At 41.2% G+C, this 25,344-nt stretch overlaps 7 non-coding genes across 7 annotated transcripts; all 7 read right to left on the minus strand.

The window, feature by feature from the left end:
• Positions 1 to 78: 78 nt before the first annotated feature.
• LOC132647855 (small nucleolar RNA SNORD109A) lies at positions 79 to 143 on the minus strand. Its single transcript, XR_009586195.1, has one exon. It is a non-coding gene; the product is annotated as a small nucleolar RNA SNORD109A (small nucleolar RNA).
• A 3,531-nt stretch (positions 144 to 3,674) lies between these two features.
• On the minus strand, positions 3,675 to 3,739 carry LOC132647857 (small nucleolar RNA SNORD109A). The gene has a single exon (XR_009586197.1). It is a non-coding gene; the product is annotated as a small nucleolar RNA SNORD109A (small nucleolar RNA).
• A 3,526-nt stretch (positions 3,740 to 7,265) lies between these two features.
• Positions 7,266 to 7,330, minus strand: LOC132647858 (small nucleolar RNA SNORD109A). The gene has a single exon (XR_009586198.1). It is a non-coding gene; the product is annotated as a small nucleolar RNA SNORD109A (small nucleolar RNA).
• Positions 7,331 to 10,815: 3,485 nt separating this feature from the next.
• Positions 10,816 to 10,880, minus strand: LOC132647750 (small nucleolar RNA SNORD109A). Its single transcript, XR_009586093.1, has one exon. It is a non-coding gene; the product is annotated as a small nucleolar RNA SNORD109A (small nucleolar RNA).
• A 3,531-nt stretch (positions 10,881 to 14,411) lies between these two features.
• On the minus strand, positions 14,412 to 14,476 carry LOC132647859 (small nucleolar RNA SNORD109A). Its single transcript, XR_009586199.1, has one exon. It is a non-coding gene; the product is annotated as a small nucleolar RNA SNORD109A (small nucleolar RNA).
• Positions 14,477 to 19,765: 5,289 nt separating this feature from the next.
• LOC132647363 (small nucleolar RNA SNORD109A) lies at positions 19,766 to 19,830 on the minus strand. The gene has a single exon (XR_009585731.1). It is a non-coding gene; the product is annotated as a small nucleolar RNA SNORD109A (small nucleolar RNA).
• Positions 19,831 to 23,352: 3,522 nt separating this feature from the next.
• Positions 23,353 to 23,417, minus strand: LOC132647632 (small nucleolar RNA SNORD109A). The gene has a single exon (XR_009585978.1). It is a non-coding gene; the product is annotated as a small nucleolar RNA SNORD109A (small nucleolar RNA).
• Positions 23,418 to 25,344: the final 1,927 nt, after the last annotated feature.

Consider the following 25,344-nt stretch of genomic DNA (forward strand, 5'->3'; position numbering starts at 1 on the left):
GTTCTCATCCTCTCTGAAGAGGGAAGAGTGCAAGGCAGGCTCTGAACTCCTCATGGGTCTCACGAGGACCTCATATCTGGACCTCAGATCGCATCTGTTCAAGTCAGTCAACGTCCTCAGAGACCTGTTGTCATCATAGATCCAGAAAGGCCTTCGCTCAACAAATGAGTTTTCACCTACCAAGTGAAATCCCAGATAGTTAGACTCCTGGGCCTTGACAAGGAAGTTCAAAACTGTGCAGGAGGCATGTAGCTCATTCTGTCAAAGGTTTTGGGGAAACACAGAGGACAGGATTAAAGAGCCTTTCCCCTTTGACACCATATGAGAAAAATAGCGGTCAACACATTGCCTTTGGTGGGTGTCACTGGCCCCAAATCGGGTACCTGTGAATGTTCCTTGAATTTATGTATTTAATCTTTACAACAAAGATTTGGTAAGAATAGAGAAAACATTCAAGAAAGCAAAATGACTTTTTTCCTATCTAGATAAGATTTTTCAACATCCTAATTTGCGGTTTTGATTCAATGCTCGTCATGTTAACCCGCCTTTACACATCCTCCTCAGGTTCCCTGTCTTCCATGTATGTTCCTCTCCATCTTACAGAGCACAGTATTGAGCCTTCCAGTTGTCCTGCAATTGTCAATGCTCTGGAGGATTTTGTGATGTATGTCGCATGACCACCAGCTCCTTCCATATTTCCTTGGACAACAAAAAGCAACACACAGGCCAAGCTATATTTTGGTCCATATACATCACCAGGTATCCCACAGGACATTGACAGGGACAGGAGTTGGGTTCTGTGTGCCTGATTCCTGAACCTTCTCTTCTTATCACCTCTCATGTCATGTTTCTTCAAATGAACTCAACACCACCCAGGTTCCAAGATGAAGGAAGCCATTGCATTTAATACCAAAAATATTCTTAGTTTTGTTTTGTTTTGTTCTGACAATGGACAACTAGATTTCTGGCTCAACATAATCCATAATCATTTATAAAAAGAATAAATATGGTTCCTTGTCAGCTCTGTTTGGGTTTTTGAAAACTTTATGGCAATTCACCTGAATTTTAGAGGGCAAGATTGCATGTTTCCATGCTACTTACAAGGAAGTGAAAACGCATGGGTGGCTCTCTTAGTATCCACGCCAGAGGATCAATGATAGATGAAATTTGTGAGGGTTATTGTTCTGTGCTCTAGGGGTCTAGACTCCTAACACCCTATCATCTTCCTTTGGGTTCCACACCTGTCAGGGCAGAAATAAAAGTTTAATTCTTTGAGCTTGAATGTCGATAAGGGAAGGAGCTGGGAGAAGGCTTTTCTTAGTACTTCTGGATATATTATTTAGCATTGGAAGCTTCAATGGTAGCTTCAAAAGAAAGTCAAATATGCCAATAACTTCACCTAACTGTTGGTTTTCCAAATGCACCTCAAAATACTAATGGTATTAGTTAGTATCCTTGTCACTTGCTTGGGTTTGGTCTACCTAGCTAAGTCCCCTACAATGCCAGGGCCATAGCAAGTGTTCCACCATCAATAGGCAAGATGAAGCCTAGGTTGTTTAGCCATGAGAGGGACGTTAAATAAATCTCATCTCTTGTGGTACACAGTAGGTATATATTTAGTCAGGCGAGAATGCAGCCTGTCTACAAACAAAAGACACAATGGGAAGCAGCGTCACTTACCTGTCCTGCCAGAAGGGAAGCACCTCTCCAAGTTTTAGCCTGCAACATAATAAGTATGAAGGTTATCAGAAAATGAAATGCGTCTAGGCAACCTTGACTTTCTAAAGTGTCCCGACCTTCAAGTCTGCCAGCACTTCAGTCTTTCCCAGAACCAACTATTGAATTCATTTCCTCCCTTCCAATCCCCTCAGATTTTAGCCATTGTGGCAAGGATTTCTCTTCTTCTGATGACTTCCTCAGAAGCTGTCTGTGAGAGCATCTTTGCCAGTGCCTGCAGGCACAGTGTGGACGCCTCTCAGTGGGCAGCGAGGAAGTTGGACAAAGCAAAGAAGAAGCAGTGAGTATAACATTGCAGTATGGTCATTCTTAACTCCTCCTTTCTCAAAGTCAAAACGACCAAGTTGCACAGAGGTGAAAGTCAGTAAGCCCAATGGTATCTTTGAGATTTCAGGGTTTCATTGAAATTTGTCCTCTGTGCATGGAATTCTCTCCTTGTTTATCCAACAGAGTGTTCCATAATTGACTTTAGATTTCTTCCCTGCCATGCAACCTCATCTTGGAAGAGAGGGGAATCCAAAGGTACCTTTTTGTCTACATGTATGTTACCATGTCTCGATTCATAAAAACTCAAGTCTTCCACTTGGAAGAGCGTTGGAATCATCTACCATGCTTCAGGTTAAATCTGATGAAAAGAAGATGTTTTCTACGCACTAACTAACTAGCCCGTGGTCAAATACACATGGGTTCCTTTTTATCGAGTATGCTGTACTACACATCTGAGATTACATGATGTCCTTGATTGGATATTCAAGCTTCAAACATGGCTTTAGAAATTGTGTATCCAGCAAGTGTTACCAAGAGTCCTATGCTACAGCTTCCTAAAAGTCTGTTAGTAGTATGATATATATATATATATATATATATATATATATATATATATATATATATATATATATATACATATATGTGTGTGTCAGTTCTGAATTAATTGTGTTCATCATGAGGATGTTAAGAAGATTCAGTGTGTGGTTCTTTCTTGTTTCATTGAAGAGTTAGCGCATCTGATCCATTATCAGGATTGTGGGTCTACCAGCTAGCAACATGTTCTTTAGAAATATCTTTCCTTGTTTCATAAAGGAATAGTTGTTTTCATAGATCTTGGGTAACACGCAAATTTTGTTAGAATAGATGATTTGCATCTGTGTGAGAGCGGCAATAAGAGGATGAATGTACCCAGGAGGAAAAGAAAAACAACAACAACAAGTAACAGAAAGCAAAGCCCAATTGTCATTTCTCATGATGGATCAACTGAGATGGTTTCCATGCAAGAAAGAGATAGGTAAACACAACATGCTCTGGAAGATTTTGGCAGCTAAGACATAAATGATGAACACCAATAAAACTAGGGAATGTCTCAATCAGGTGCCCTGGTTTCTCACCTAGCCATTATTATCTAGAATTTACCCAGCCTCCAACAGGAAAGACCATTTCAATTTTCCCTCTATATAAATTGAATGATCCTTTAATTATTAGTTATACGTCAGCCTTTTCACAACTTTGGGAAAAGTGCGAGGGCAGTCATTGTCCTCCAATATTCTTGGGACTACTGGCATGAGCCCTAACCTCCCAGCCTGACACTTTACCACATATGTGCAAGGGTACATCGCCGGAGACTAGGAATGAGCAGCACGTTCTAATTCATCAGTTCTTACATATTTTTTGAGTACGTCATTTGCACCTACAGTCATCTCTACCTGATATATGTGCCTACTCCTATAGTAAAGGTTGTCTCCCTATCACTTGGAATCATTTCTATCTCTTTGAAAATAGAAAGTAATGCAGATTGTATCAAAAAAGTATGGTACTGTTATGAGGCCTTTTTCGAAAAATCTCAGAATCTGATGCCATACTGCACAGTTCTCATCCTCTCTGAAGAGGGAAGAGTGCAAGGCAGGCTCTGAACTCCTCATGGGTCTCACGAGGACCTCATATCTGGACCTCAGATCGCATCTGTTCAAGTCAGTCAACGTCCTCAGAGACCTGTTGTCATCATAGATCCAGAAAGGCCTTCGCTCAACACATGAGTTTTCACCTACCAAGTGAAATCCCAGAGAGCTAGACTCCTGGGCCTTGACAAGGAAGTTCAAAACTGTGCAGGAGGCATGTACCTCATTCTGTCAAAGGTTCTGGGGAAACACAGAGGACAGGATTAAAGAGCCTTTCCCCTTTGACACCATATGAGAAAAATAGAGGTCAACACATTGCCTTTGGTGGGTGTCACTGGCCCCAAATCGGGTACCTGTGAATGTTCCTTGAATTTATGTATTTAATCTTTACAACAAAGATTTGGTAAGAATAGAGAAAACATTCAAGAAAGCAAAATGACTTTTTTCCTATCTAGATAAGATTTTTTCAACATCCTAATTTGCGGTTTTGATTCTATGCTCATCATGTTAACCCGCCTTTACACTTCCTCCTCAGGTTCCCTGTCTTCCATGTATGTTCCTCTCCATCTTACAGTGCACAGTATTGAGCCTTCCAGTTGTCCTGCAATTGTCAATGCTCTGGAGGATTTTGTGATGTATGTCGCATGACCACCAGCTCCTTCCATATTTCCTTGGACAACAAAAAGCAACACACAGGCCAAGCTATATTTTGGTCCATATACATCACCAGGTATCCCACAGGACATTGATAGGGACAGGAGTTGGGTTCTGTGTGCCTGATTCCTGAACCTTCTCTTCTTATCACCTCTCATGTCATGTTTCTTCAAATGAACTCAACACCACCCAGGTTCCAAGATGAAGGAAGCCATTGCATTTAATACCAAAAATATTCTTAGTTTTGTTTTGTTTTGTTCTGACAATGGACAACTAGATTTCTGGCTCAACATAATCCATAATCATTTATAAAAAGAATAAATATGGTTCCTTGTCAGCTCTGTTTGGGTTTTTGAAAACTTTATGGCAATTCACCTGAATTTTAGAGGGCAAGATTGCATGTTTCCATGCTACTTACAAGGAAGTGAAAACGCATGGGTGGCTCTCTTAGTATCCACGCCAGAGGATCAATGATAGATGAAATTTGTGAGGGTTATTGTTCTGTGCTCTAGGGGTCTAGACTCCTAACACCCTATCATCTTCCTTTGGGTTCCACACCTGTCAGGGCAGAAATAAAAGTTTAATTCTTTGAGCTTGAATGTCGATAAGGGAAGGAGCTGGGAGAAGGCTTTTCTTAGTACTTCTGGATATATTATTTAGCATTGGAAGCTTCAATGGTAGCTTCAAAAGAAAGTCAAATATGCCAATAACTTCACCTAACTGTTGGTTTTCCAAATGCACCTCAAAATACTAATGGTATTAGTTAGTATCCTTGTCACTTGCTTGGGTTTGGTCTACCTAGCTAAGTCCCCTACAATGCCAGGGCCATAGCAAGTGTTCCACCATCAATAGGCAAGATGAAGCCTAGGTTGTTTAGCCATGAGAGGGACGTTAAATAAATCTCATCTCTTGTGGTACACAGTAGGTATATATTTAGTCAGGCGAGAATGCAGCCTGTCTACAAACAAAAGACACAATGGGAAGCAGCGTCACTTACCTGTCCTGCCAGAAGGGAAGCACCTCTCCAAGTTTTAGCCTGCAACATAAAAAGTATGAAGGTTATCAGAAAATGAAATGCGTCTAGGCAACCTTGACTTTCTAAAGTGTCCCGACCTTCAAGTCTGCCAGCACTTCAGTCTTTCCCAGAACCAACTATTGAATTCATTTCCTCCCTTCCAATCCCCTCAGATTTTAGCCACTGTGGCAAGGATTTCTCTTCTTCTGATGACTTCCTCAGAAGCTGTCTGTGAGAGCATCTTTGCCAGTGCCTGCAGGCACAGTGTGGACGCCTCTCAGTGGGCAGCGAGGAAGTTGGACAAAGCAAAGAAGAAGCAGTGAGTATAGCATTGCAGTATGGTAATTCTTAACTCCTCCTTTCTCAAAGTCAAAACGACCAAGTTGCACAGAGGTGAAAGTCAGTAAGCCCAATGGTATCTTTGAGATTTCAGGGTTTCATTGAAATTTGTCCTCTGTGCATGGAATTCTCTCCTTGTTTATCCAACAGAGTGTTCCATAATTGACTTTAGATTTCTTCCCTGCCATGCAACCTCATCTTGGAAGAGAGGGGAATCCAAAGGTACCTTTTTGTCTACATGTATGTTACCATGTCTCGATTCATAAAAACTCAAGTCTTCCACTTGGAAGAGCGTTGGAATCATCTACCATGCTTCAGGTTAAATCTGATGAAAAGAAGATGTTTTCTACGCACTAACTGACTAGCCCGTGGTCAAATACACATGGGTTCCTTTTTATCGAGTATGCTGTACTACACATCTGAGATTACATGATGTCCTTGATTGGATATTCAAGCTTCAAACATGGCTTTAGAAATTGTGTATCCAGCAAGTGTTACCAAGAGTCCTATGCTACAGCTTCGTAAAAGTCTGTTAGTAGTAAGATATATATATATATATATATATATATATATATATATATATATATATATATACATATATGTGTGTGTCAGTCCTGAATTAATTGTGTTCATCATGAGGATGTTAAGAAGATTCAGTGTGTGGTTCTTTCTTGTTTCATTGAAGAGTTAGCGCATCTGATCCATTATCAGGATTGTGTGTCTACCAGCAAGCAACATGTTCTTTAGAAATATCTTTCCTTGTTTCATAAAGGAATAGTTGTTTTCATAGATCTTGGGTAACACGCAAATTTTGTTAGAATAGATGATTTGCATCTGTGTGAGAGCGGCAATAAGAGGATGAATGTACCCAGGAGGAAAAGAAAAACAACAACAACAAGTAACAGAAAGCAAAGCCCAATTGTCATTTCTCATGATGGATCAACTGAGATGGTTTCCATGCGAGAAAGAGATAGGTAAACACAACATGCTCTGGAAGATTTTGGCAGCTAAGACATAAATGATGAACACCAATAAAACTAGGGAATGTCTCAAACAGGTGCCCTGGTTTCTCACCTAGCCATTATTATCTAGAATTTACCCAGCCTCCAACAGGAAAGATCATTTCAATTTTCCCTCTATATAAATTGAATGATCCTTTAATTATTAGTTATACGTCAGCCTTTTCACAACTTTGGGAAAAGTGCGAGGGCAGTCATTGTCCTCCAATATTCTTGGGACTACTGGCATGAGCCCTAACCTCCCAGCCTGACACTTTACCACATATGTGCAAGGGTACATCGCCGGAGACTAGGAATGAGCAGCACGTTCTAATTCATCAGTTCTTACATATTTTTTGAGTACGTCATTTGCACCTACAGTCATCTCTACCTGATATATGTGCCTACTCCTATAGTAAAGGTTGTCTCCCTATCACTTGGAATCATTTCTATCTCTTTGAAAAAAGAAAGCAATGAAGATTGTATCAAACCAAGTATGGGTATTGTTATGAGGCCTTTTTCGAAAAATCTCAGAATCTGATGCCATACTGCACAGTTCTCATCCTCTCTGAAGAGGGAAGAGTGCAAGGCAGGCTCTGAACTCCTCATGGGTCTCACGAGGACCTCATATCTGGACCTCAGATCGCATCTGTTCAAGTCAGTCAACGTCCTCAGAGACCTGTTGTCATCATAGATCCAGAAAGGCCTTCGCTCAACACATGAGTTTTCACCTACCAAGTGAAATCCCAGATAGTTAGACTCCTGGGCCTTGACAAGGAAGTTCAAAACTGTGCAGGAGGCATGTAGCTCATTCTGTCAAAGGTTTTGGGGAAACACAGAGGACAGGATTAAAGAGCCTTTCCCCTTTGACACCATATGAGAAAAATAGCGGTCAACACATTGCCTTTGGTGGGTGTCACTGGCCCCAAATCGGGTACCTGTGAATGTTCCTTGAATTTATGTATTTAATCTTTACAACAAAGATTTGGTAAGAATAGAGAAAACATTCAAGAAAGCAAAATGACTTTTTTCCTATCTAGATAAGATTTTTCAACATCCTAATTTGCGGTTTTGATTCAATGCTCGTCATGTTAACCCGCCTTTACACATCCTCCTCAGGTTCCCTGTCTTCCATGTATGTTCCTCTCCATCTTACAGTGCACAGTATTGAGCCTTCCAGTTGTCCTGCAATTGTCAATGCTCTGGAGGATTTTGTGATGTATGTCGCATGACCACCAGCTCCTTCCATATTTCCTTGGACAACAAAAAGCAACACACAGGCCAAGCTATATTTTGGTCCATATACATCACCAGGTATCCCACAGGACATTGACAGGGACAGGAGTTGGGTTCTGTGTGCCTGATTCCTGAACCTTCTCTTCTTATCACCTCTCATGTCATGTTTCTTCAAATGAACTCAACACCACCCAGGTTCCAAGATGAAGGAAGGCATTGCATTTAATACCAAAAATATTCTTAGTTTTGTTTTGTTTTGTTCTGACAATGGACAACTAGATTTCTGGCTCAACATAATCCATAATCATTTATAAAAAGAATAAATATGGTTCATTGTCAGCTCTGTTTGGGTTTTTGAAAACTTTATGGCAATTCACCTGAATTTTAGAGGGCAAGATTGCATGTTTCCATGCTACTTACAAGGAAGTGAAAACGCATGGGTTGCTCTCTTAGTATCCACGCCAGAGGATCAATGATAGATGAAATTTGTGAGGGTTATTGTTCTGTGCTCTAGGGGTCTAGACTCCTAACACCCTATCATCTTCCTTTGGGTTCCACACCTGTCAGGGCAGAAATAAAAGTTTAATTCTTTGAGCTTGAACGTCGATAAGGGAAGGAGCTGGGAGAAGGCTTTTCTTACTACTTCTGGATATATTATTTAGAATTGGAAGCTTCAATGGTAGCTTCAAAAGAAAGTCAAATATTCCAATAACTTCACCCAACTGTTGGTTTTCCAAATGCACCTCAAAATACTAATGGTATTAGTTAGTATCCTTTTCACTTGCTTGGGTTTGGTCTACCTAGCTAAGTCCCCTACAATGCCAGGGCCATAGCAAGTGTTCCACCATCAATAGGCAAGATGAAGCCTAGGTTGTTTAGCCATGAGAGGGATGTTAAATAAATCTCATCTCTTGTGGTACACAGTAGGTAAATATTTAGTCAGGCGAGAATGCAGCCTGTCTACAAACAAAAGACACAATGGGAAGCAGTGTCACTTACCTGTCCTGCCAGAAGGGAAGCACCTCTCCAAGTTTTAGCCTGCAACATAATAAGTATGAAGGTTATCAGAAAATGAAATGCGTCTAGGCAACCTTGACTTTCTAAAGTGACCCGACCTTCAAGTCTGCCAGCACTTCAGTCTTTCCCAGAACCAACTATTGAATTCATTTCCTCCCTTCCAATCCCCTCAGATTTTAGCCACTGTGGCAAGGATTTCTCTTCTTCTGATGACTTCCTCAGAAGCTGTCTGTGAGAGCATCTTTGCCAGTGCCAGCAGGCACAGTGTGGACGCCTCTCAGTGGGCAGCGAGGAAGTTGGACAAAGCAAAGAAGAAGCAGTGAGTATAGCATTGCAGTATGGTCATTCTTAACTCCTCCTTTCTCAAAGTCAAAACGACCAAGTTGCACAGAGGTGAAAGTCATTAAGCCCAATGGTATCTTCGAGATTTCAGGGTGTCATTGAAATTTGTCCTCTGTGCATGGAATTCTCTCCTTGTTTATTCAACAGAGTGTTCCATAATTGACTTTAGATTTCTTCCCTGCCATGCAACCTCATCTTGGAAGAGAGGGGAATCCAAAGGTACCTTTTTGTCTACATGTATGTTACCATTTCTCTATTCATAGAACTCAAGTCTTCCACTTGGAAGATCGTTGGAATCATCTACCATGCTTCAGGTTAAATCTGATGAAAAGAAGATGTTTTCTACGCACTAACTGACTAGCCCGTGGTTAAATACACTGGTTTGCTTTTTATCGAGTATGTTGTACTACACATCTGAGATTACATGATGTCCTTGATTGGATATTCAAGCTTCAACCATGGCTTTAGAAATTGTGTATCCAGCAAGTGTTACCAAGAGTCCTATGCTACAGCTTCGTAAAAGTCTGTTAGTAGTAAGATATATATATATACATATATGTGTGTGTCCATTCTGAATTAATTGTGTTCATCATGAGGATGTTAAGAAGATTCAGTGTGTGGTTCTTTCTTGTTTCATTGAAGAGTTAGCGCATCTGATCCATTATCAGGATTGTAGGTCTACCAGCTAGCAACATGTTCTTTAGAAATATCTTTCCTTGTTTCATAAAGGAATAGTTGTTTTCATAGATCTTGGGTAACACGCAAATTTTGTTAGAATAGATGATTTGCATCTGTGTGAGAACGGCAATAAGAGGATGAATGTACCCAGGAGGAAAACAGAAACAACAACAACAAATAACAGAAAGCAAAGCCCAATTGTCATTTCTCATGATGGATCAACTGAGATGGTTTCCATGCGAGAGAGAGAAAGGTAAACACAACATGCTCTGGAAGATTTTGGGAGCTAAGACATAAATGATGAACACCAATAAAACTAGGGAATGTCTCCAACAGGTGCCCTGGCTTCTCACCTAGCCATTATTATCTAGAATTTACCCAGCCTCCAACAGGAAAGACCATTTCAATTTTCACTTTATATAAATTGAATGATCCTTTAATTATTAGTTATTCGTCAGCCTTTACACAACTTTGGGTACAGTGCGATGGCAGTCCTTGTCCTCCAATATTCTTGGGACTACTGGCATGAGCCCTAACCTCCCCTCCTGACACTTTACCAAATATGTGCAAGGGTACATCGCCGGAGACTAGGAATGAGCAGCACGTTCGAATTCATCAGTTCTTACATATTTTTTGAGTACGTCATTTGCACCTACAGTCATCTCTACCTGATATATGTGCCTACTCCTATAGTAAAGGTTGTCTCCCTATCACTTGGAATCATTTCTATCTCTTTGAAAATAGAAAGCAAGTAAGATTGTATCAAACAAAGTATGGGTACTGTTATGAGGCCTTTTTTGAAAAATCTCACAATGTGATGCCATACTGCACAGTTCTCATCCTCTCTGAAGAGGGAAGAGTGCAAGGCAGGCTCTGAAATCCTCATGGGTCTCACGAGGACCTCATATCTGGACCTCAGATCGCATCTGTTCAAGTCAGTCAACGTCCTCAGATACCTGTTGTCATCATAGATCCAGAAAGGCCTTCGCTCAACACATGAGTTTTCACCTACCAAGTGAAACCCCAGAGAGCTAGACTCCTGGGCCTTGACAAGGAAGTTCAAAACTGTGCAGGAGGCATGTAGCTCATTCTGTCAAACGTTCTGTGGAAACACAGAGGACAGGATTAAAGAGCCTTTCCCCTTTGACACCATATGAGAAAAATAGAGGTCAACACATTGCCTTTGGTGGGTGTCACTGGCCCCAAATCGGGTACCTGTGAATGTTCCCTGAACTTATGTATTTAATCTTTACAACAAAGATTTGGTAAGAATAGAGAAAACATTCAAGAAAGCAAAATGACTTTTTTTCCTATCTAGATAAGATTTTTCAACATCCTAATTTGCGGTTTTGATTCTATGCTCTTCATGTTAACCCGCCTTTACACTTCCTCCTCCTGTTCCCTGTCTTCCATGTATGTTCCTCTCCATCTTACAGTGCCCAGTACTGAGCCTTCCAGTTGTCCTGGAATTGTCAATGCTCTGGAGGATTTTGTGATGTATGTCGCATGACCACCAGCTCCTTCCATATTTCCTTGGACAACAAAAAGCAACACACAGGCCAAGCTACATTTTGGTCCATATACATCTCCAGGTATCCCACAGGACATTGATAGGGACAGGAGTTGGGTTCTGTGTGCCTGATTCCTGAATCTTCTCTTCGTATCACCTCTCATGTCATGTTTCTTCAAATGAACTCAACACCACCCAGTTTCCAAGATGAAGGAATGCATTGCATTTAATACCAAAAATATTCTTAGTTTTGTTTTGTTTTGTTCTGACAATGGACAACTAGATTTCTGGCTCAACATAATCCATAATCATTTATAAAAAGAATAAATACGGTTCATTGTCAGCTCTGTTTGGGTTTTCGAAAACTTTATGGCAATTCACCTGAATTTTAGAGGGCAAGATTGCATGTTTCCATGCTACTTACAAGGAAGTGAAAACGCATGGGTGGCTCTCTTAGTATCCACGCCAGAGGATCAAGGATAGATGAAATTTGTGAGGGTTATTGTTCTGTGCTCTACGGGTCTAGACTCCTAACACCCAATCATCTTCCTTTGGGTTCCACACCTGTCAAGGCAGAAAGAAGAGTTTAATTCTTTGAGCTTGAATGTCCATAAGGGAAGGAGCTGGGAGAAGGCTTTTCTTAGTACTTCTGGATGTATTATTTAGAATTGGAAGCTTCAATGGTAGCTTCAAATGATAGTCAAATATGCCAATAACTTCACCCAACTGTTGGTTTTCCAAATGCACATCAAAATACTAATGGTATTAGGTAGTATCCTTGTCACTTGCTTGGGTTGGGACTACCTAGCTAAGTCCCCTACAATGCCAGGGCCATAGCAAGTGTTCCACCATCAAGAGGCAAGACGAAGCCTAGGTTGTTTAGCCATGAGAGGGACGTTAAATAATTCTCATCTCTTGTGGTACACAGTAGGTAAATATTTAGTCAGGCGAGAATGCAGCCTGTCTACAAACAAAAGACACAATGGGAAGCAGCGTCACTTACCTGTCCTGCCAGAAGGGAAGCACCTCTCCAAGTTTTAGCCTGCAACATAATAAGTATGAAGGTTATCAGAAAAGGAAATGCGTCTAGGCAACCTTGACTTTCTAAAGTGTCCCGACCTTCAAGTCTGCCAGCAGTTGAGTCTTTCCCAGAACCCACTATTGAATTCATTTCCTCCCTTCCAATCCCCTCAGATTTTAGCCACTGTGGCAAGGATTTCTCTTCTTCTGATGACTTCCTCAGAAGCTGTCTGTGAGAGCATCTTTGCCAGTGCCAGCAGGCACAGTGTGGACGCCTCTCAGTGGACAGCGAGGAAGTTGGACAAAGCAAAGAAGAAGCAGTGAGTATAGCATTGCAGTATGGTCATTCTTAACTCCTCCTTTCTCAAAGTCAAAACGACCAAGTTGCACAGAGGTGAAAGTCAGTAAGCCCAATGGTATCTTTGAGATTTCAGGGTGTCATTGAAATTTGTCCTCTGTGCATGGAATTCTCTCCTTGTTTATTCAACAGAGTGTTCCATAATTGACTTTAGATTTCTTCCCTGCCATGCAACCTCATCTTGGAAGAGAGGGGAATCCAAAGGTACCTTTTTGTCTACATGTATGTTACCATGTCTCGATTCATGGAACTCAAGTCTTCCACTTGGAAGAGCGTTGGAATCATCTACCATGCTTCAGGTTAAATCTTATGAAAAGAAGATGTTTTCTACGCACTAACTGACTAGCCCGTGGTCAAATACAATGGGTTGCTTTTTATCGAGTATGTTGTACTACACATCTGATATTACATGATGTCCTTCATTGGATATTCAAGCTTCAACCATGGCTTTAGAAATTGTGTATCCAGCAAGTGTTACCAAGAGTCCTATACTCCAGCTTCGTAAAAGTCTCTTAGTAGCAAGATATATATATATATATATATATATATATATATATATATATATATATATACACATATATGTGTGTGTCAGTTCTGAATTAATTGTGTTCATCATGAGGATGTTAAGAATATTCAGGGTGTGGTTCTTTCTTGTTTCATTGGAGAGTTAGCGCGTCTGATCCATTATCAGGATTGTGGGTCTACCAGCTAGCAACATGTTCTTTAGAAATATCTTTCCTTATTTCATAAAGGATTAGTTGTTTTCATAGATCTTGGGTAACACGCAAATTTTGTTAGAATAGATGATTTGCATCTGTGTGAGAGTGGCAATAAGAGGATGAATGTACCCAGGAGGAAAACAGAAACAACAACAACAAATAACAGAAAGCAAAGCCCAATTTTCATTTCTCATGATGGATCAACTGAGATGGTTTCCATGCGAGAGAGAGATAGGTAAACACAACATGCTCTGGAAGATTTTGGCAGCTAAGACATAAATGATGAACACCAATAAAACTAGGGAATGTCTCCAACAGGTGCCCTGGCTTCTCACCTAGCCATTATTATCTAGAATTTACCCAGCCTCCAACAGGAAAGACCATTTCAATTTTCCCTCTATATAAATTGAATGATCCTTTAATTATTAGTTATACGTCAGCCTTTACACAACTTTGGGTAAAGTTCGAAGGCAGTCATTGTCCTCCAATATTCTTGGGACTACTGGCATGAGCCCTAACCTCCCCTCCTGACACTTTACCACATATGTGCAAGGGTACATCGCCGGAGACTAGGAATGAGCAGCACGTTCTTACATATAATTCATCAGTTCTTACATATTTTTTGAGTACGTCATTTGCACCTACAGTCATCTCTACCTGATATATGTGCCTACTCCTATAGTAAAGGTTGTCTCCCTATCACTTGGAATCATTGCTATCTCTTTGAAAATAGAAAGCAATGAAGATTGTATCAAACCAAGTATGGGTACTGTTATGAGGCCTTTTTCGAAAAATCTCAGAATCTGATGCCATACTGCACAGTTCTCATCCTCTCTGAAGAGGGAAGAGTGCAAGGCAGGCTCTGAAATCCTCATGGGTATCACGAGGACCTCATATCTGGACCTCAGATCGCATCTGTTCAAGTCAGTCAACGTCCTCAGAGACCTGTTGTCATCATAGATCCAGAAAGGCCTTCGCTCAACACATGAGTTTTCACCTACCAAGTGAAACCCCAGAGAGCTAGACTCCCGGGCCTTGACAAGGAAGTTCAAAACTGTACAGGAGGCATGTAGCTCATTCTGTCAAAGGTTCTGGGGAAACACAGAGGACAGGATTAAAGAGCCTTTCCCCTTTGACACCATATGAGAAAAATAGAGGTCAACACATTGCCTTTGGTGGGTGTCACTGGCCCCAAATCGGGTACCTGTGAATGTTCCCTGAACTTATGTATTTAATCTTTACAACAAAGATTTGGTAAGAATAGAGAAAACATTCAAGAAAGAAAAAGACTTTTTTTCCTATCTAGATAAGATTTTTTCAACATCCTTATTTGCTGTTTTGATTCTATGCTCTTCATGTTAACCCGCCTTTACACTTCCTACTCCTGTTCCCTGTCTTCCATGTATGTTCCTCTCCATCTTACAGTGCCCAGTATTGAGCCTTCCAGTTGTCCTGCAATTGTCAATGCTCTGGAGGATTTTGTGATGTATGTCGCATGACCACCAGCTCCTTCCATATTTCCTTGGACAACAAAAAGCAACACACAGGCCAAGCTACATTTTGGTCCATATACATCACCAGGTATCCCACAGGACATTGACAGGGACAGGAGTTGGGTTCTGTGTGCCTGATTCCTGAACCTTCTCTTCGTATCACCTCTCATGTCATGTTTCTTCAAATGAACTCAACCCCACCCAGTTTCCAAGATGAAGGAAGGCATTGCATTTAATACCAAAAATATTCTTAGTTTTGTTTTGTTCTGACAATGGACAGAACTAGATTTCTGGCTCAACATAATCCATAATCATTTATAAAAAGAATAAATATGGTTCATTGTCAGCTCTGTTTGGGTTTTTGAAAACTTTATGGCAATTCACCTGAATTTTAGAGGGCAAGATTGCATGTTTCCATGCTACTTACAAGGAAGTGAAAACGCATGGGTGGCTCTCTTAGTATCCACGCCAGAGGATCAAGGATAGATGAAATTTGTGAGGGTTATTGTTCTGTGCTCTAGGGGTCTAGACTCCTAACACCCTATCATCTTCCTTTGGGTTCCACACCTGTCAGGGCAGAAATAAGAGTTTAATTCTTTGAGCTTGAATGTCGATAAGGGAAGGAGCTGGGAGAAAGCTTTTCTTAGTCCTTCTGGATATATTTTTTAGAATTGGAAGCTTCAATGGTAGCTTCAAAAGAAAGTCAAATATGCCAATAACTTTACCCAACTGTTGGTTTTCCAAATGCACCTCAAAATACTAATGGTATTAGGTAATATCCTTGTCACTTGCTTGGGGTGGGACTACCTAGCTAAGTCCCCTACAATGCCAGGGCCATAGCAAGTGTTCCACCATCAATAGGCAAGACGAAGCCTAGGTTGTTTAGCCATGAGAGGGACGTTAAATAATTCTCATCTCTTGTGGTACACAGTAGGTAAATATTTAGTCAGGCGAGAATGCAGCCTGCCTACAAACAAAAGACACAATGGGAAGCAGCGTCACTTACCTGTCCTGCCAGAAGGGAAGCACCTCTCCAAGTTTTAGCCTGCAACATAATAAGTATGAAGGTTATCAGAAAAGGAAATGCGTCTAGGCAACCTTGACTTTCTAAAGTGTCCCGACCTTCAAGTCTGCCAGCACTTCAGTCTTTCCCAGAACCAACTATTGAATTCATTTCCTCCCTTCCAATCCCCTCAGATTTTAGCCACTGTGGCAAGGATTTCTCTTCTTCTGATGACTTCCTCAGAAGCTGTCTGTGAGAGCATCTTTGCCAGTGCCAGCAGACACAGTGTGGACGCCTCTCAGTGGGCAGCAGGGAAGTTGGACAAAGCAAAGAAGAGGCACTGCCTATAGCATTGCAGTATGGTCATTCTTTTTTTTTTTTTTTTCAATGCTGTTTATTCAGGAACATTGAAGAATCCTCGGGCCCTGGGGAAAGTCAGCCCACAGCTTAAATAGCCTCTGGGTAGCCAACCCAGGCGTGCCACGGGGGCAATGCAGATAGGTCCACATACATGGAAGCAAGCCAGATCCTCGGCCTTAGCCAAATGTGGAGTTGTTCGTGACAGAGAGCACTCACCATCAGGAAGGTGAAAGGCGGAAACCAGCTCCATCTTTAAGGCATAGCATTCCGCAGCTCTCTACAGTTCCCCCTTTTTGTTTTAGACGCATCAGGCAAGAGTAGAGGTCTGATCTCTGATATTAGAAATAAATTGGGACTTTGTACAGATGTTCATTTAGGTGTCATCCACCCAAAGAGCATCAGACCCGTCCGATACCTTTTTCTCAGAGGCGGGACCTGGGGCATCAACCTGCATCCAATCAGACATGCTCTTCTCTGGGTCCAAAGCGGCTGACCCTGAGTGCAGTGCTTAGCCTCGCATCCTGAGCTTATCATTTTAGCTTTTTATGGTATCCAACCATGCTTGGGGGAATGTCCTGCTTCATGGCTGTAAAGGCCTGAATGATCATGGCTGCAACACACTGTTGTGAGACTCTAATCTTGCATATATACCACAGGCAAACCAAGGAGACCAACACCAGAAGGCCTGCTAACACTCCCATGCCCGCCCATTCCTTCAGATGGTTCATTGCTGCAGCAATCCATGTTGATAATCCTGTGGCTAGTCCTGCGTCCACTCTGGTAGAATTTACTGTGACAATGGCCACTCTCAGCTGCTCCATCGTAGTATCGAATTCTCCAGTCCAATTATCTAAAATATAGCTCGACAATTGTTTAGACAGATTTGCAGCACAGGAAAAATTCTCATGTTGTATGCTAGTGACACAAAGTCCAGCATACTTTCATTGACAGCCAGGTTGAGCGATTTGCCATAGGGTATCTATTTGCTCCTACAAGAGGTCAATCCTCTGATTGAACACCATCAAGCTTCCTTTTAGTTGAGCATTAATTCCTTTATGTACAACAAAGGCATCAGCTACATTGGCTTAATGATTATTCAGGGTCTGAACTGACAGACTACAATAAGAAAGGAGAGGAGATCCTCCCCTATTAGTGGACTTGGGGAGTGGCATGCAAGCAGAGGGAGGAGGGAGGGTGGGATTGGGAGGAGAGGAGGGAGGGGCTAATGGGGGGATGCAGAATGAATAAAGTGTAATTGATGAAAAATTTAAGAAAAAAGGAAAAAAATAATTTAATAACCTTAAATGAATTTCAAAATTGGAGGAAAACATGGAGTTAGTCAATTGGCATGGAGCACGTCTCGCCCCTGGGGGCAATGGTCTCCTGAACTTACTCAGACCTCGGACACCACCACTGCTAGTTCTAGAACTGACGCAGGATGTTCCAACGAGGGGTTAAGGCTTCTCATAATATTTCCTATAAGCCCACACCTGTTTGTCTATATCCCCCATTTTTATTCATTATTAGCCAGATAGAGTCAAGTAATTGTGGTAATGATACTTGCTTTTTTGCCCAATGCTGGAATGCTAGTAAATTTAGGTATGCCCTGGTTACTCGCATGCCTCGCTGGGTGCCTGTGCCCATTGATGCCCCTCACGCTATGACTCTCTTCAGACAGAAAAGGGATCTTGGAACTACAGCCACCATTGTTACTACCATCTCATTGACAGCTGTTGGAGCTACCACCAGGGCATTAGCCATGAGTCATACTGTACAGTATGGTCATTCTTAACTCCTGGTTTCTCAAAGTCAAAATGAACAAGTTGCACAGAGGTGAAAGTCAGTAAGCCCTATGGTATCTTTGAGATTTCAGGGTGTCATTGAAATTTGTCCTCTGTGCATGGAATTCTCTCATGTTTATCCAACAGAGTGTTCCATAATTGACTTTAGATTTCTTCCCTGCCATGCAACCTCATCTTGGAAGAGAGGGGATTCCAAAGGTGCCTTTTTGTCTATATGTATGTTACCATGTATCGATTCATGGAACTCAAGTATTCCACTTGGAAGAGAGTTGGAATCATCTACCATGCTTCAGGTTAAATCTGATGAAAAGAAGATGTTTTCTACTCACTAACTGACTAGCCCGTGGTCAAATACTCATGGGTTGCTTTTTATCGAGTATGTTGTACTACAAATCTGAGATTACATGATGTCCTTGATTGGATATTCAAGCGTCAACCATGGCTTTAGAAATTGTGTATCCAGCAAGTGTTACCAAAAGTCCTATGCTCCTGCTTCCTAAAAGTCTGTTAGTAGTAAGATATATATATGTATATATATATATATTTATATATATGTGTGTGTGTGTGTGTGTCAGTTCTGAATTAATTGTGTTCATCATGAGGATATTAAGAAGATTCAGTGTGTGGTTCTTTCTTGTTTCATTGGAGAGTTAGTGTGTCTGCTCCATTATCAGGACTGTGGGTCTACCAGCTAGCAACATGTTCTATAGACGTATCTTTCCTTTGTTTTTTAAAGGAATAGTTGTTTTCATAGATATTGGGTAACACGCAAATTTTGTTAAAAGAGATGATTTGCATCTGTGTGAGTGCAGCAATAAGAGGATGAATGTACCAAGGAGGAAAATAGAAACAAAAACAACGAATAACAGAAAGCAAAGCCCAATTGTCATTTCTCATGATGGATCAACTGAGAGGGTTTCCATGCGAGAGAGAGATAGGTAAACACAACATGCTCTGGAATATTTTGGCAGCTAAGACATACTTGATGAACACCAATAAAACTAGGGAATGTCTCAAACAGGTGCCCTGGCTTATCACCTAGCCATTATTATCTAGAATTTACCTAGGCTCCAACAGGAAAGATCATTTCAAATTTCCCTCTATATAAATTGAATGGTCCTGGAATTATTTGTTATACGTCAGCCTTTACACAACTTTGGGTAAATGGCGAGGGCAGTTATTGTCCTCCAATATTCTTGGGACTACTGGCATGATCCATAACATCCCCTCCTGACACTTTACTACATATGTGCAAGGGTACATCGACCGAGACTAGGAATGAGCAGCACGTTCGAATTCATCAGTTCCTAGATAGTTTTTGAGTACGTCATTTGCACCTACAGTCATCTCTACCTGATATATGTGCCTACTCCTATAGTAAAGGCTCTCTCCCTATCACTTGAAATCATTTCAATCTCTTGGAAAATAGAACGCAATGAAGAATGTTTCAAACCATGTATGGGTACTGTTATGAGGCCTTTTTCGAAAAATCTCAGAATCTGATGCCAAACTGCACAGTTCTCATCCTCTCTGAAGAGGGAAGAGTGCCAGGCAGACTCTGAAATCCTCATGGGTCTCACACGGACCTCATATCTGGACCTCATATCGCATCTGTTCAAGTCAGTCAACGTCCTCAGATACCTGTTGTCATCATAGATCCAGAAAGGCCTTTGATAAACACATGAGTTTTCACCTACCAAATGAAACCCCAGAGAGCTAGACTCCTGGGCCTTGACAAGGAAGTTCAAAACTGAGCAGGAGGCATGTAGCTCATTCTATCAAAGGTGGTGGGGAAACACAGAGGACAGGATTAAAGAGCCTTTCCCCTTTGACCCCATATGAGAAAAATAGAGGTCAAAACATTGCATTCGGTGGGTGTCACTGCCCCCAAATCGGGTGCCTCTCAATGTTCCCTGAACTTCTGTACTTAACCTTTACAACAGAGATTTTGGCAAGAATAGAGAAAACATTCAAGTAAGCAAAATGACTTTGTTCCTATCTAGATAAGATTTTTTCAACATCCTAATTTGCGGTTTTGATTCTATTCTCTTCCTCTTTACCCTCCTTTAGGATTCTTCCTCCTGTTCCCTGTCTTCCATGTATGTTCCTCTCTATCTTTCAGTGCCCAGTATTGAGCCATCCAGTTGTCCTGCAATTGTCAATGCTCTGGAGGATTTTGTGATGTATGTCACATGACCACCAGCTCGTTCCATATTTCCTTGGACACAAACTGGAACAGAGAAACCAAGCTACATTTTGATCCATATATATCACCAGGTATCCCAAAGGACATTGACAGGGACAGGAGTTGGATTCTGTGTGCCTGATTCCTGAACCTGCTCTTCTTATCACCTCTCATGTCATGTTTCTTCAAATGAACTCAAAACCACCCAGTTTCCAAGATGAAGGAAGGCATTGCCTTTAATACCAAAAATATTCTTAGTTTTGTTTTGTTTTGTTTTTTTCTGACAATGGAAAACTAGATTTCTGGCTCAACATAATCCATAATCATTTATAAAAAGAATAATTATGGTTCATTATCAGCTCTGTTTGGGGCTACGAAAACTTTACGGCAATTCACCTGAATTTTAGAGGGCAAGATTGCAAGTTTCCATGCTACTTACAAGGACTTGAAAATACATTGGTCGCTCTCTTAGTATCCACGCCAGAGGAACAAGGATAGATGAAATTTGTGAGGGTTATTGTTCTGTGCTCTAGGGGGCTAGACTCCTAACACCCTATCATCTTCCTTTGAGTTCCAACCTGCCAGGGCAGAAATAAGAGTTTAATTCTTTGAGCTTGAATGTCGATAAGGGAAGGAGCTGGGAAAAGACTTTTCTTAGTATTTCTGGATATATTATTTAGAATTGGAAGCTTCAATGGTAGCTTCAAAAGAAAGTAAAATATGCCAATAACTTCACCCAACTGTTGGTTTTCCAAATGCACCTCAACATGCTAATGGTAATAGGTAGTATCCTTGCTTGGGTTGGGACTACCTAGCTAAGTCCCCTACAATGCAAAGGCCATAACAAGTGTTCCACCAGCAAGAGGCAAGATGAAGCCTAGGTTGTTTAGCCATAAGCAGGAAGTCAAATGATTCTCATCTCTAGAGGTACACAGTAGGTAAATATTTAGTCAGCCGAGACTGCAGCCTGCCTACAAACAAAAGACACCATGGGAAGCAGCGTCACTGCTTACCTGTCCTGCCAGAAGGGAAGCACCTCTCCAAGTTTTAACCTGCAACATAATAAGTATGAAGGTTATCAGAAAAGGAAATGCGTCTAGGCAACCTTGACTTTCTAAAGTTTCCCGACCTTCAAGTCTGCCAGCCGTTCAGTATTTCCCAGAACCAACTATTGAATTCATTTCCTCCCTTCCAATCCCCTCAGATTTTAGCCACTGTGGCAAAAATTTCTCTTCTTCTGATGGCTTCCTCAAAAGCTGTCTGTGAGAGCATCTTTGCGAGTGCCAGCAGACACAGTATGGATGCCTCTCAGTGGGCAGCAAGGAAGTTCAACAAAGCAAAGAAGAGGCACTGCCTATAGCATTGCAGTATGGTCATTCTTAACTCCTCCTCGTTTCTCAAAGTCAAAACGAACAAGTTGCACAGAGGTGAAAGTCAGTAAGCCCTATGGTATCTTTGAGATTTCAGGGTGTCATTGAAATTTATCCTCTGTGCATGGAATTCTTTCATTGTTTATCCAACAGAGTATTCCATAATTTACTATAGATTTCTTCCATGCCATGCAACCTCATCTTGGATGAGAGGGTAATCCAAAGGTGCCTTTTTGTCTACATGTATGTTACCATGTCTCGATTCACGGAACTCAAGTCTTCCACTTGGAAGAGCGTTGGAATCATCTACCATGCTTCAGGTTAAATCTGATGAAAAGAAGATGTTTTGTATGCACTAACTGACTAGCCTGTGGTCAAATACTCATGGGTTGCTTTTTAATAGAATATGTTGTACTACACATCTGAGATTACATGATTTCCTTGATTGGATATTCAAGTTTCAACCATGGTTGTAGAAATTGTGTATCCAGCAAGAGTTACCAAGAGTCCTATCCTCCTGCTTCCTAAAAGTCTGTTAGTAGTAATATATATATATATATATATATATATATATATGTGTGTGTGTGTGTGTGTGTGTGTGTGTCAGTTCTGAATTAATTATGTTCATCATGAGGATATTAAGAAGATTCAGTGTGTAGTTCTTTCTTGTTTCATTGGAGAGTTAGCGTGTCTGCTCCATTATCAGGACTGTGGGTCTACCAGCTAGCAACATGTTCTTTAGAAATATCTTTCCTTGTTTTTTAAAGGAATAGTTGTTTTCATAGATCTTGGGTAACACGCAAATTTTGTTAGAAGAGATGATGTGCATCTGTGTGAGAGCTGCAATAAGAGGAAGAATGTACACAGGTGGAAAACAGAAACAACAACAAGAAATAACAGAAAGCAAAGCCCAATTGTCATTTCCATGATGGATCAACTGAGATGGTTTCCATGCGACAGAGAGAGATAGGTAAACACAACATGCTCTGGAAGATTTTGGCAGCTAAGACAGAATTGAAGAACAACAATAAAACTATTGAATGTCTCAAACAGGTGCCCTGGCTTATCACCTAGCCATTATTATCTAGAATTTACCAAGCCTCAAACAGGAAAGACCATTTCAATTTTCCCTCTATTTAAATTGAATGATCCTGGAATTATTTGTTATACGTCAGCCTTTACACAACTTTGGGTAAAGGGCGAGGGCAGTCATTGTCCTCCAATATTCTTGGGACTACTGGCATGAGCCATAAAATCCGCTCCTGACACTTTACCACATATGTGCAAGGGTACATCGACCGAGACTAGGAATGAGCACCACGTTCGAATTCATCAGTTCTTAGATATTTTTTGAGTATATCATTTGCACCTACAGTCATCTCTACCTGATATATGTGCCTACTCCTATAGTAAAGGCTGTCTCCCTATCACTTGGAATCATTTCAATCTCTTTGAAAATAGAAAGCAATGAAGAAAGTATCAAACCAAGTATGGGTACTGTTATGAGGCCTTTTTCGAAAAATCTCAGAATCTGATGCCAAACTGCACAGTTCTCATCCTCTCTGAAGAGGGAAGAGTGCCAGGAAGGCTCTGAAATCCTCATGGGTCTCACGAGGTCCTCATATCTGGACCTCAGATTACATCTGCTCAAGTCAGTCAACGTCCTCAGATACCTGTTGTCATCATAGATCCAGAAAGGCCTTCGCTCAACACATGAGTTTTCACCTACCAAGTGAAACCCCAGAGAGCTAGACTTCTGGGCCTTGACAAGAAAGTTCAAAACTGTGCAGGAGGCATGTAGCTCATTCTGTCAAAGGTGGTGGGGAAACAGAGTGACAGGATTGAAGAGCCTTTCCCCTCTGACACCTTATGAGAAAAATAGAGGTCAAAACATTGCATTTGGTCGGTGTCACTGGCCCCAAGTCGGGTAGCTGTGAATGTTCCCTGAAATTATGTACTTAATCTTTACAACAGAGATTTTGGTAAGAATAGAGAAAACATTCAAGTAAGCAAAATGACTTTGTTCCTATCTAGATAAGATTTTGTCAACATCCTAATTTGCGGTTTTGATTCTATGCTCTTCCTCTTAACCCTACTTTAGGATTCCTCCTCCTGTTCCTTTCTTCCATGTATGTTCCTCTCCATCTTACAGTGCCCAGTATTGAGCCTTCCAGTTGTCCTGCAATTGTCAATGCTCTGGAGGATTTTGTGATGTATGTCACATGACCACCAGCTCGTTCCATATTTCCTTGGACAACAAATTGGAACACACAAGCCAAGCTACATTTTGGTCCATATACATTTCCAGGTATCCCACAGGACATTGACAGGGACAGGAGTTGGGTTCTGTGTTCCTGATTCCTGAACCTTCTCTTCTTATCACCTCTCATGTCATGTTTCTTCAAATGAACTCAAATCCACCCAGTTTCCAAGATGAAGGAAGGCATTGCATTTAATACCAAAAATATTCTTCGTTTTGTTTTGTTTTGTTTTGATTTTTCCGACAATGGAAAACTAGATTTCTGGCTCAACATAATCCATAATCATTTATAAAAAGAATAATTATGGTTCATTGTCAGCTCTGTTTGGGGCTGCGAAAACTTTATGGCAATTCACCTGAATTTTAGAGGGCAAGATTGCAAGTTTCCATGCTACTTACAAGGACGTGAAAACGCATGGGTTGCTCTCTTAGTATCCACGCCAGAGGATCAAGGATAGATGAAATTTGTGAGGATTATTGTTCTGTGCTCTAGGGGTCTAGACTCCTAGCACCCTATCATCTTCCTTTGGGTTCCACACCTGTCAGGGCAGAAAGAAGAGTTTAATTCTTTGAGCTTGAATGTCCATAAGGGAAGGAGCTGTGAGAAGGCTTTTCTTAGTACTTCTGGATATATTATTTAGAATTGGAAGCTTCAAGGGTAGCTACAAAAGAAAGTCACATAGTCCAATACTTCACCCAACTAATGGTTTTCCAAATGCACATCAACATACTAATGGTATTAGGTAGTATCCTTGTCACTTGCTTGGGTTGGGACTACCTAGCTAAGTCCCCTACAATGCCAGGGCCATAACAAGTGTTCCACCAGCAAGAGGCAAGATGAAGCCTAGGTTGTTTAGCCATAAGAGGGACGTCAAATGATTCTCATCTCTAGAGGTACACAGTAGGTAAATATTTAGTCAGCCGAGACTGCAGCCTGCCTACAAACAAAAGACACCATGGGAAGCAGCGTCACTGCTTACCTGTCCTGCCAGAAGGGAAGAACCTCTCCAAGTTTTAGCCTGCAACATAATAAGTATGAAGGTTATCAGAAAAGGAAATGCGTCTAGGCAACCTTGACTTTCTAAAGTGTCCCGACCTTCAAGTCTGCCAGCTCTTCAGTATTTCCCAGAACCAACTATTGAATTCATTTCCTCCCTTCCAATCCCCTCAGATTTTAGCCACTGTGGCAAAAATTTCTCTTCTTCTGATGGCTTCCTCAAAAGCTGTCTGTGAGAGCATCTTTGCGAGTGCCAGCAGACACAGTATGGATGCCTCTCAGTGGGCAGCAAGGAAGTTCAACAAAGCAAAGAAGAGGCACTGCCTATAGCATTGCAGTATGGTCATTCTTAACTCCTCCTC

The sequence above is a fragment of the Meriones unguiculatus genome, chromosome 14, assembly GCF_030254825.1.
Source record: "Meriones unguiculatus strain TT.TT164.6M chromosome 14, Bangor_MerUng_6.1, whole genome shotgun sequence".
In the NCBI taxonomy this organism is placed as follows: domain Eukaryota; kingdom Metazoa; phylum Chordata; class Mammalia; order Rodentia; family Muridae; genus Meriones; species Meriones unguiculatus.